General features: G+C 43.3%; 1 non-coding gene across 1 annotated transcript; it reads right to left on the bottom strand.

The window, feature by feature from the left end:
* Nucleotides 1–6,522: 6,522 nt before the first annotated feature.
* LOC123326600 lies at nt 6,523–6,661 on the bottom strand. The gene has a single exon (XR_006541201.1). It is a non-coding gene; the product is annotated as a U4 spliceosomal RNA (small nuclear RNA).
* Between the last annotated feature and the right edge of the window lie 3,890 nt (nt 6,662–10,551).

Raw genomic sequence — 10,551 nt, 5'->3', positions numbered from 1 at the left:
CCCGGATGGGTTCTGTCTTTTTATCCACTCTGCAACCCTGTGCCGTTTTATGGGAGCGTTGAGAGTGATTATTGAAAGATATGAATTAATTGTCATCATGTTGCCTGTGAAGACATTGTTTTTATAGATTGTCCCTGTAAATTTCTGTTGTAGATCACTCTTGGGATCTTTCTCCTTTTATAGAACCCCCCTTAATATTTCTTGCAGGGCCGGCTTAGTGGTCACATATTCTTTCAGTTTCTGCCGGTCGTGGAAGCTCTGCATCTCTCCATCCATTCTAAATGACAGCCTTGCCAGATAAAGTATTTTTGGCTGCATGTTCTTCTCATTTAGTACCCTGAATATGTCTTGCCAGGCCTTTCTGGCTTGCCAGGTCTCTGTGGATAGGTCTGACGTTATTCTGATGTTCCTCTCTCTGTACGTAAGGAATCTCTTCCCCCTAACTGCCCTTAAGATGGTTTCCTTGGTTCTAAGATTTGCAAGTTTTACTATTACATGCTGGGGTGTTCGCCTGTTTTCCTTGATCTTGGGAGGGGTCCTTTCTGCCTCTAGGACGTGAATGTTTGTTTCATTCCCCAGATTAGGGAAGTTCTCAGCTACGATTTGCTCAAATACATCTTCTAGTCTTCTCTCTCTCTCCACTCCCTCCGGGATTCCTATTATTCTGACATTGGAACGCTTCATGGTGTCACTTATTTCTCTGATTCTATTTTCATGGATTCTGAGTTGTTTTTCCCTGGCCTCCTCTTTTCCCTTTTTATCTATTATATTGTCTTCCAGGTCGCTTATTCACTCTTCTGCCTCACTTACCCTAGCTGTTAGATTATCTAGATTGGATTGGATCTCATTGATAGCATTTTTAAGTTCTGCCAATTCACCTTTCATTTCTGCCCTTAGAGACTCTATGTTGCCATTAATTAATTTCTCCATTCTAGCCATTGTCTTCACAATTGCTAGCCTGAATTCCATCTCCGACATCTTGGTTATATCTGCATCCATTTGTAAATCTGCAGCGTAAGTCATAATCTCTGAGTCTTTTCTGTTTTGGGAGCTCCTCCTCCTAGTGTTTCTGTTGATGGGTGTTTGAGGGAATGTACAGAGTCCAAATTATTGACCAGAACCCAAGCAAGATGCACCTGTTTTCTTGGGACCGTAGGGTTGCTGGCCTCTTGTTTTCTCAGCCTGTCTTCTGCAGGAGGGGCCTGCCGTGCTGTTACTCAGGCAACCCTATTTGGGCGGAGTTGCCCTGCCCCCCTGTGGTGGGGGATGGGCTCAGCGGGAAACAGTTTTTGGGGCTTTTGTTCTCTGGTGGCTTTCCCTGGAGGCTTTCCACGTCTCTTCTGTGAGTCAGAGCAGAAGAGACCGTTTCCAACCCTCTTCAGTGAGCTCTCCAGGCCACACCGTCTCTGTTTCTGTCCGTGCTGCTATAAACTGCAGCGTCCTGGGTTGTGCGCCCCTCCGCAGCGCCCCCAGTCCTGCCTCCAGGTCGGGGCAAGTCTCTGCCCTTTGTGCTTCTAAAACCGCCAGCCCCTCCAGTTCGCGTGTGCACAACCCCGCCGCTCAGGGTTTCCGCCCCGGGGCTGCCCTAAAATCCTTTCCCCGCTGCTACCGGTCTGTGAGTCTGTGCCCATCTGCAGCGTGCGAGGCTGTCACTCACCGGCGGTGTAGGATCCCCATGTCCAGGCACCCTCCCGCTGCCGTTTATCCTCCGATATCTGCCCGTGGAATCACGGCTCCCATGCTATCAATGAGATCCAATCCAATGATCCAATCTAATGAATGAGCATGGCTATGCTCCAAACCTCAAAACCAACCGCCTGCGATATTCTGTTTGTAGAGATCCAGATCTTCTTACATCTCAGGCTGATTTCGTGGGTGCTCAGAGTGGTCTGGTAGATATCTAGCTCAATTCCAGGGACCAGTTGAAATAGGGTCCCCTACTCCTCTGCCATCTTTCCTTCCAAACCATGTCAGCCTTTAATAACTATATAATACCTATTTGCATTTGCTTTTCCCCTCACAATCTGAAGCATTGAAGAAATAGTAATTTTTTATTCAATTGTTTTTCTTTTTTTTGGTATTTATTTATTTGACACAGAGAGAGAGACAGCGAGAGAGGGAACACAAGCATGTGGAGTGGAAGAGGGAGAAGCAGGCTTCCCACTGAGCAGGGAGCCTGATGTGGGACCCAATCCCAGGACCCTGGGATCATGACCTGAGCTGAAGGCAGATGCTTAATGACTGAGCCACCCAGGCGTCCCTCAATTTTTTTTCCTTAAAAAATATTTATTAAATGAACAAACCACATTATAACAATGTAATTTTTAAAAATGTGAATTAAAAATTATAAAATGCCCACCATAATAAATCAACTTTATTTTTCCATATTCTCATGTAGTCATTTTTCATATGCATGGATACTTTTATTTTATTTATTCATTTATTTATTTTTAAAGATTTTATTTATTTATTTATTTGAGAGAACGAGAATGAGAGAGAGAGTACATGAGAGGAGGGAGGGTCAGAGGGAGAAGCAGACTCCCTGCTGAGCAGGGAGCCCAATGCGGGGACTTGATCCCAGCACTCCAGGATGACCTGAGGCGAAGGCAGTCACTTAACCAACTGAGCCACCCAGACGCCCTGCATGGATACTTTTAGACTAGGGCTCTGCAAAGTTTTTCATAAAAGACCAGAGAATGGTATCTTAGCTTTGCATGTCACTCAGTCTCTGTTGAAACCACTCAACTCTTGTTGTAGTGTGAAAGCAGCCATAGCCAATACATAAATGAATGAGCATGGCTATGCTCCAATAAAACTTTATTTACAAAAGTCGGTGGCCAGCCTGTGTTTGCTAAACCCTATTTTAGACAGTCATTCTTATAATTCAGATGAAACTATTAGCCTGGCCATTCCTGAACCAAACTTCCAACTTCCTGAAGCTGTTTTAAATTTTTAATTATTTAATTTTCACTTGTTTTCCCCAGATCTTTCTTAACCATGCTACAATTATGGAGCTGAAGTCCCCTGATTGATGTGTTTTTAGTAATGCAATATATTCAATGCACTTACTGATTATAAAAATACAGGATTTTTTTTTATAATGGACTTTAAGGATGACTCTTAAAAGAAAAATAGTCATCTGCAACCTCACACCATAGCAAAAGATTTGTGATCTTTTTCTGCCTTGGTCTATGAGCATATTTTTGATGATTATATTAATGGAAAAGATGATATAGCAAGAGTAATTTTGGAAAAAAAATCACCTCTATTTCCACTAACCGAACAGATACAGTTTTAGTTCTTGTCCACCAGCAAATATATTTTTATATGGCTGTAGTTATGTACATCTATCCTTTTATTTTATTTTATTTTAAAGATTTTATTTATTTATTTGGCAGAGAGACACAGTGAGAGAGGGAACACAAGCAGGGGGAGTGGGAGAGGGAGAAGCAGGCTTCCCGCGGAGCAGGGAGCCCGATGCGTGGCTCGATCCCAGGACCCTGGGATCATGACCTGAGCTGAAGGCAGACGCTTAACGACTGAGCCACCCAGGCGCCCCTAGTTATGTACATCTATCCTTTTAAAATATGTTTTTCATTTCTAATGAACACGTATTCAAAGTTATATAAGCTTGTCCATATTTTTAATCTTCTAAAGGAATTTCAAAATGCATTTACCCTATTCAGTATAGCCCCCTCTTCATCATTCTGAGGCAGCTTAAGTCAGTCATTTTTTTACTTGTATATTTTCACTTTATGCTATGAAGAATTCTATTTTTTTCATTTTTTTTTTTACTATGAAGAATCTTAAATGCACAGGAAGGTTGAAAGAATAGTATACTGAACATCTACATACTCACCACCTAGATTCAGCAATTTATATTTTATACATACACACACATAATTTTTTTCTCAATCATTTGAAACTGAAGGGCAGACATTGTAATACTTCATTCCTAAGTACTTCAGTAGGTATCTCCTAAGAATAAGACTGTTCCCATGCATAACCACAACGTCATTATCACATTTAAGACAACGAATAATGATCTCTTCTATCATCTAATATCTAGTCCATATTCAAATTTCCTCAATTGTTCCCAAAGTATTATATCCACTAGTTCTATTTGGAACCAAGACCCAATTAAGGTTTGTATCTTGCATTTGTTAATTTGTCTTTTCAATCTCTTTTATTTATGTATGTATTTATTTATTTATTTAAGATTTTATTTATTTATTTGTCAGAGAGAGAGAGAATTAGCAGGGAGAGAGACAGGCAGAGGGAGAGGGAGAAGCAGGCTCCCTGCTGAGCAAGGAGCCCGATGCGGGGCTTGATCCCAGGACCCTGGGATCAGAACCTGAGCTGAAGGAAGATGCCTAACTGACTGAGCCACCCAGGCGTCCCTGAATCTCTTTTAAACTAGAAGAGCATCTTGACGTTTTTAACCATGACAGTGACAGTGATTGGGATGATTGTCTTTATTCCACAGTCTGGGTTTGTCTGATTGTTTCCTCGTGGTGTCATATAGATTGTTTATCCCCTGGACTTCCCATACACTGTGCCCTGAGTCTAAAAGTGAGGTAGATTCAGGTTAAACCTAAAATGGGGGAAATATTTCACCATTCACTCCTATCAACTTTGATCCATTAGACATTCTCTTATATTTAAAAATATGTTCCATGTGGCATGGTAGACGAGATCTGCTTTGTAATCAGAAAGGTTTTACAGCAGGAGACCTTGGGAAAATGACTGAACTTCTTTGAGCCTTAGTCTCCCCATATGTGAAAAGGGAAGTGGTAGACATTCAGTAAATGTTTGCTCTCTTCCCCTAGTCTGTCGGTTTTTCGGGATCTCACAAAGCACCACCAGGATAGATATCTCAGGCGCACCTGAAGAGCTCACGTTTCCTAAGTAAGACAACAGCAGCAAGACGACCATCATTTCTGTGGAGACAATATCATCATAATGCACTATTAGCTACTGTGATCTTCCATCATTTCCTTCCTGGAGAGTTACGACTGTGGCATTGAGGATTTAAGACCTACAGCCCGAACACTACTTACTACAAATCTCTCACAAAGCTGCTGCAATAAATCTCGTAGAGGAAAGTCATTGCATAAAAAAAACCCCAACTCCAGGGAGCGGGCCATTTATTTTCCTAGGAAAGGACTGTGATGAGAGACACTCCATGCTCCTTTAACTCCATGGAACAGAACCCAACAAAGCATTCATCATAGTAAGTTGAGTGATGAGCCCAGTGAGAAAAGCTGGGGAAGGAGGTTGGTAGGGGAAGTGCCCCCACCCAAGGCCTGCTCAGGGATCCCCCCTCCACCCTGCCATCTGGGCATCAGCTCTGCATAGAACCAGCACAACTGAAGATATAGTTCCTGAAGTCCAACTACCTTTACCGGATATAAAGCCAGCAGTCTAAACTTGGGCCCAATCTCCTCCACAGATTTATTTAGTCTGCATAGTGTTTAAAAATGTTTTTTATTTGGAGCCCAGCATTTGAAATTTGAAAATGTCACAGAGAAAGATAAAATCCAGATTTCTGGCATCTCTAAACAAATTGGAATATCCAACCACAGTGGTTGAGGGCCCTGCATTCCTGCCCCCTGTAGGCCGTGTGAGTAGGCACCTGTTTGCCAGGCCACTTCCCCTTCTACCTTATCTGCTTTGCAAGCGATGGAGTTTGCACTCCCCATACTAATCTGTTGCCCTGGGGTCCATTCTCTCACCTTCTACTCCCACCGCTGTTCTTGTATCAAAGTGTAGCCCTTAAATACAAAATACATGGGGCGCCTGGGTGGCTCAGTCCGTTGGGCGTCTGCCTTCGGCTTGGGTCCTAATCCCAGCATCCTGGGATCGAGCCCTACAGCGGGCTCCCTCCTCAGCCAGGAGCCTGCTTCTCCCTCTCCCTGTGCCCCTCCACCCTGCTCGTGCTCTCTCTCACTCTCTTGCTCTCTCTTTCTCAAATAAATAAATAAAATCTTAAAGAAAAAAGAAAATACAGCTGATTGATCCTTCTTCAATCATGATCTTGTACACAATCTGGAGATATTTCTAACATGGCAGGGAGACAGCCTAGAGTAAAGCAGAGAGCATAGGCTTTGCTGACAGGCAGACTTCAGCTCAGATGTCATCTCTCCCTTACCCTGGGATGTTATCTAACTCGCTAAGTTCCTCTTGAAACTTTGCTCAAGTTTGCTCATAGCAAAACAGCTATACTAGGGTCTCCCACTTTGGGAGACACCTTGGATGTGTCATCTTCTCCCATATTCTGTGACCTCACGCTCTCTTGGTTCAGTCCTTTCCATGGCTTCTTTGCTTCATATTTTCTGTCTTCTTTGAAGGCACCCCTTCCTGCAACATTCCATAGATGTCAGTGTTCCTCAGCGTTCTGTCTTTGACATGGATCCCCGCTACTCTCACCTTTTCTCAATCTAATGGTGGTACAGACCCACAAATTGATAAGCAGATTACAGCACAATATGATTTCGTTTGCCTTTTTTTTTTTAAATTCAGTCTCCATAGAGACTCAAAAATTGTCAATGTCCGCTGTATTTCGAGTCGTCACGGTGGGGTATTGGGAACATTTTTCAATTAGCAATAATTGCGCCTTGGATAAACCTCATTGGCTACCATACTGCCACTGTGCAAAGCTTGTTTTACTTTTTTTCCTTCTTTAAAGTTTTATTTACTTAAGTAACCTCTACACCCCAGGTGGGACTCGAACTCACGACCCCAGGATCAAGAGTCACACGCTTTTCAGGCTGAGCCAGCCAGGTGCCCCGTTTTGCCTTTTTTTTTTTTTTTTTCCCATTTATAATTACATAAACTTTTATTCTTTGCTGAGCACATTCTTCAAAGGGAACATTTAATGGCTGCACAATATTCCATTGTGTGAATAAATGATAATTCACTTAATCATTCCTCTAACATTGGCCAGTTAGGTTGTTCTAATTTTGAAAGGTGAGAAAGCCAAGAATGTGTTCTTATATGTGACATCTTGCTTTGGGATTATTTCTCAGTCTTATGTTTTTTTTTTCCCACTACCTCCCTTTTGGACCTCTGTTCTTCTCTCCTCTTTCTCCTCATCAGGGCCGTCATGTTTCCAGAAGTTTGAAGTGTTTTCTTTGGTGTCCACCTGAAGGAGAGAGCATGATGTCAATAAAGAAAATAGCCCTATCTGTTGACAATTTACTTGGCAGAAAAAGCCTACGTAAGCCCAGTGTCCATTTGGAACTGAGGAGCACCAGCTTATGTGTAGCTCTTCTCAAGGTGGGTTTAAAAAGATGAATGTCTAGGAGCTTTACAAGTATGTGACATCCAGGTGGGGCAATGTCTGTGAAAGTGGGGATAGGTTTTCTTTGTTCATCTGGCAAGTCCTGGCCCAGAGTTAGAGAAAACAGCATCTAGAGTAAGGAAGAAATCCCCATCCAGCTGAGAGAAAAGGTTAATTTGGAAGTAAAGGAGGAAGTGTTGGATCAGTTAATGAATTTTAAGTGCCCACTCCATGCCAGGTGTATTGAGCAGACTGTGCCATTGGTCCAGGACTGCCTGGCTGCTGAATGGAAGCGCACTGATAAAAGTGAGAAATACAAAGTCAGGTTTGATAGGGAAGTAGGATGTAGCCTCAACTGTAGGAAAGGCTGCCAAAAAGGAAGCAGTGGGTAACTGGCTTTTTTGTGACAATTGGGCTGTTGGTAACTCGGTTGACTAGCTGGATGGCTCTCCTGAGACTCTACCTCTCCTGATGGAGCGATGTCCCCCCCCAGGGTCACTAGGGTAAATGAATGAAGACAAACAACAATCTTACACGAAGTGTTTTTGGAGACTTTATTGTCCATTGCGAAGCCAGCTAGAAGCACAGAAGTAGGCAATGAAATGTTTCAAGGTCAACTCAAAGTAATAAGCCTTTTACTCACAAAGTTTTTATGGGTTAATTCCTTTCTCCTCTTTGTAATATCTTCTTTCACTCGCCACCAAATTTAGCATCCCCTTCCTGTTGTAGATTAACAACTGTATCCTGTAAGTGGGACTATTACCAAAAGAGGCAGAAAGAGGAGCATTTGCTATTTTTCTTTGAAAAGCCCATTTCAGGCTCTTTCTCCTATGATTGCATCTCAAGAAGTCAGTAGAGAGATCTGGGCTCTCCTGACATCTTGGAACCAATGATACTTCTTAAATGCATATGATTCTTTACCAAATTTGAACAGCAGAACCCCATAAATTTTACCAAGTAAGAGAGAAGTAAAGCTTCCTAACTGGTTAACAAAATGGGCTGTAAAAAAATGTCTCCAGCCAAGAAAGAGCACAGACCTGCCTTCAGCTGCTTCTATTCTTTAAAATTAAAAATGCAGCACGTTCGAGATGCCTGGGTGGCCCTGGGTAGTTAAGTGTCTTGACTGTTGGTTTTGGCTCAGCTCATGATCGCAGGATCGTGAAATAGAGCCTTGCATCGGGCTCCCCGCTGAGCAGGGAGCCTGCTTAAGATTCTCTCTCTCCCTCTTGCTCTGCCCCCCCCCCCATAAATCAATCAATCAATCAGTAAAATGCAGCATGTTAGGGAAAGTACAAGGAAGGCAGAGTTTCTTGTCTGTCTTATAGGCTGGGACCGTACAACTAAGCTCATTTTTGCTTGGGTGTCCTCCTTTTAAGCCTGAGGAAAATCTGTGGGTCTGTTACAAAGGCAATAGACAGTGGAGGGAGGATTAAGCCTATTTTTGCATTTAGAAGTCCTATTTCTGCATTTTGAAAAGGTTCATTTTTTTTTCCAGGATAGCTTGGAAAAGACAATAAAGAACAGCTTTCAAGGGGTCTAGACCAGAGAAGAAAAGTTCTAGAGTCAGGAGGGTTTTGTTTTGTTTTAAGACTTGGAAAGATTTCAGTGTGCCGATGAATTGAACACAGTCCCAACTATCCCATCACAGAGAATGAAACTCTGTCTGAAGTCAGATTTTAGGAACACCCAGGGAAGTTTGTCAACCTAGCAAAATCCCCATTCAGTTGCTCCCTTGAGCTCTTCAAAAGCACTCTGCATCGTATCCTTTTCTTTTCCTTGGCTGACGTGGCTGTAGCACGATAGAGCTCACCAGCCAATGTTTATGGCTCCCCTGTTATATGCCTGGTTTCCTGGATCACTCCCTCCAGCCAGCCATACCCACCGTTGCCTCTTCTCTCTGACTGTGAAAGCAATCCACTGCTGACCTACAGAGCCGTGGGCTCACGAATACGTGCTGTTTTAAGCTGCTGAGTTTGTGGTACTTTCTTCCACAGCAACAGAAAACGAATACACCTACCTTCCTCTTTTATTCCCCAGGAAAACCCTAAGAGAAGACCCATTGCTCAGCCATACCCGCTTGGAAAAAAGGGCATCTCTAGAACCGAGCCGCCACACTGCCCTCTGGTGTAGAGCTCCGAGAAAACAGGCGTGTGTAAGCGCAACTCCCTTTCTGAGAAAGAATCTGGTTGTCTCAATCCCGATGAATGAAACTGGAACTATGGATGCCAACCTAGCACAGGAGTCTCTCCTCTTCAGAGTAAAGCAGATCCGACCGAACAGTTCTGCCACCTCCAAAGTTCCCTAAAAGGTGCAGTGAGAAAACTACTACACACAGTAACACAGCACGAACAATAATAGGGTAAGAAAAAGGACAGCTTTTCAGACTGTCCTCTTCCCCTGCCCAGTCCGTGGTCCAGAGAGTTATGCCAGGGGGCTTCTCAGCTCTGCCCAGCAGCCTGCTCCCCGGGATTCCAGGCCCCGCGGGTGCTGCTGGACTCTACCATCCAAACAGAAGCCCCGGGGGGAAAGAAGCGTGGCTGTCTCCTTAGCTAATCACCTGCCAAGTGAGCTCAGGCTCATTCTTAGTGAAGACCGTCCTCCTTCCCTCCACACCCCCTCTGGCTTTGCTCTTCTCTGTAAGCCCAGCGAACTCAACCTCATTTTGCACACCAGCCTTCCCTCTTGGTAGACCAAGAACCTCAGAGACTGGGAGGGCACTGCTGAGCATTTAGTGAGCTTTGCGCTGGTGGGGGGCCCTGTACCTGGCACTGCTAGAATATTTCAAGAAGGTGCAAAGGACCTAGTTTCCAGGCAAATTAGAGTGCATTTCCTCTCCAGGTTCACTCAAGTGCATTTTGATAGTCCTTAAGCCAAGGTGGAGGGAACCGGGTGCTTTTGCATTTTACCTTCATAACAATCTTGTGAGGTGGATAACAGTGTCATCATTTTATGGATGACACTTAGAAAGGTTAAATGACTTAGGCAAGGTCACAGTCAATAAACTGTGGAATTGGGATTCAATTTAATCTTTTTAAAAAGTCCTTAGTGGTAGTATGATTTATTTTTAAATAAACTTTTTATTTCAGAACAGTTTTAGATTTACGGAAACATTATGCAGATAATACAGAGTTCCCGTATACCCCACAGCCAGTTTCCCTTATTATTAATATCATCCATTAGTATGGTACGTTTGTCACAATTAATAAACCAACAGTGATACGTTATTGTTAACTGAAATCCATGCTTTGTTCAGATTTCCTCATTTTTTC

This window comes from Neomonachus schauinslandi, chromosome 13 (genome assembly GCF_002201575.2).
Source record: "Neomonachus schauinslandi chromosome 13, ASM220157v2, whole genome shotgun sequence".
NCBI classification, from domain to species: domain Eukaryota; kingdom Metazoa; phylum Chordata; class Mammalia; order Carnivora; family Phocidae; genus Neomonachus; species Neomonachus schauinslandi.
This window is presented reverse-complemented; position numbering and strand designations above follow the sequence as displayed.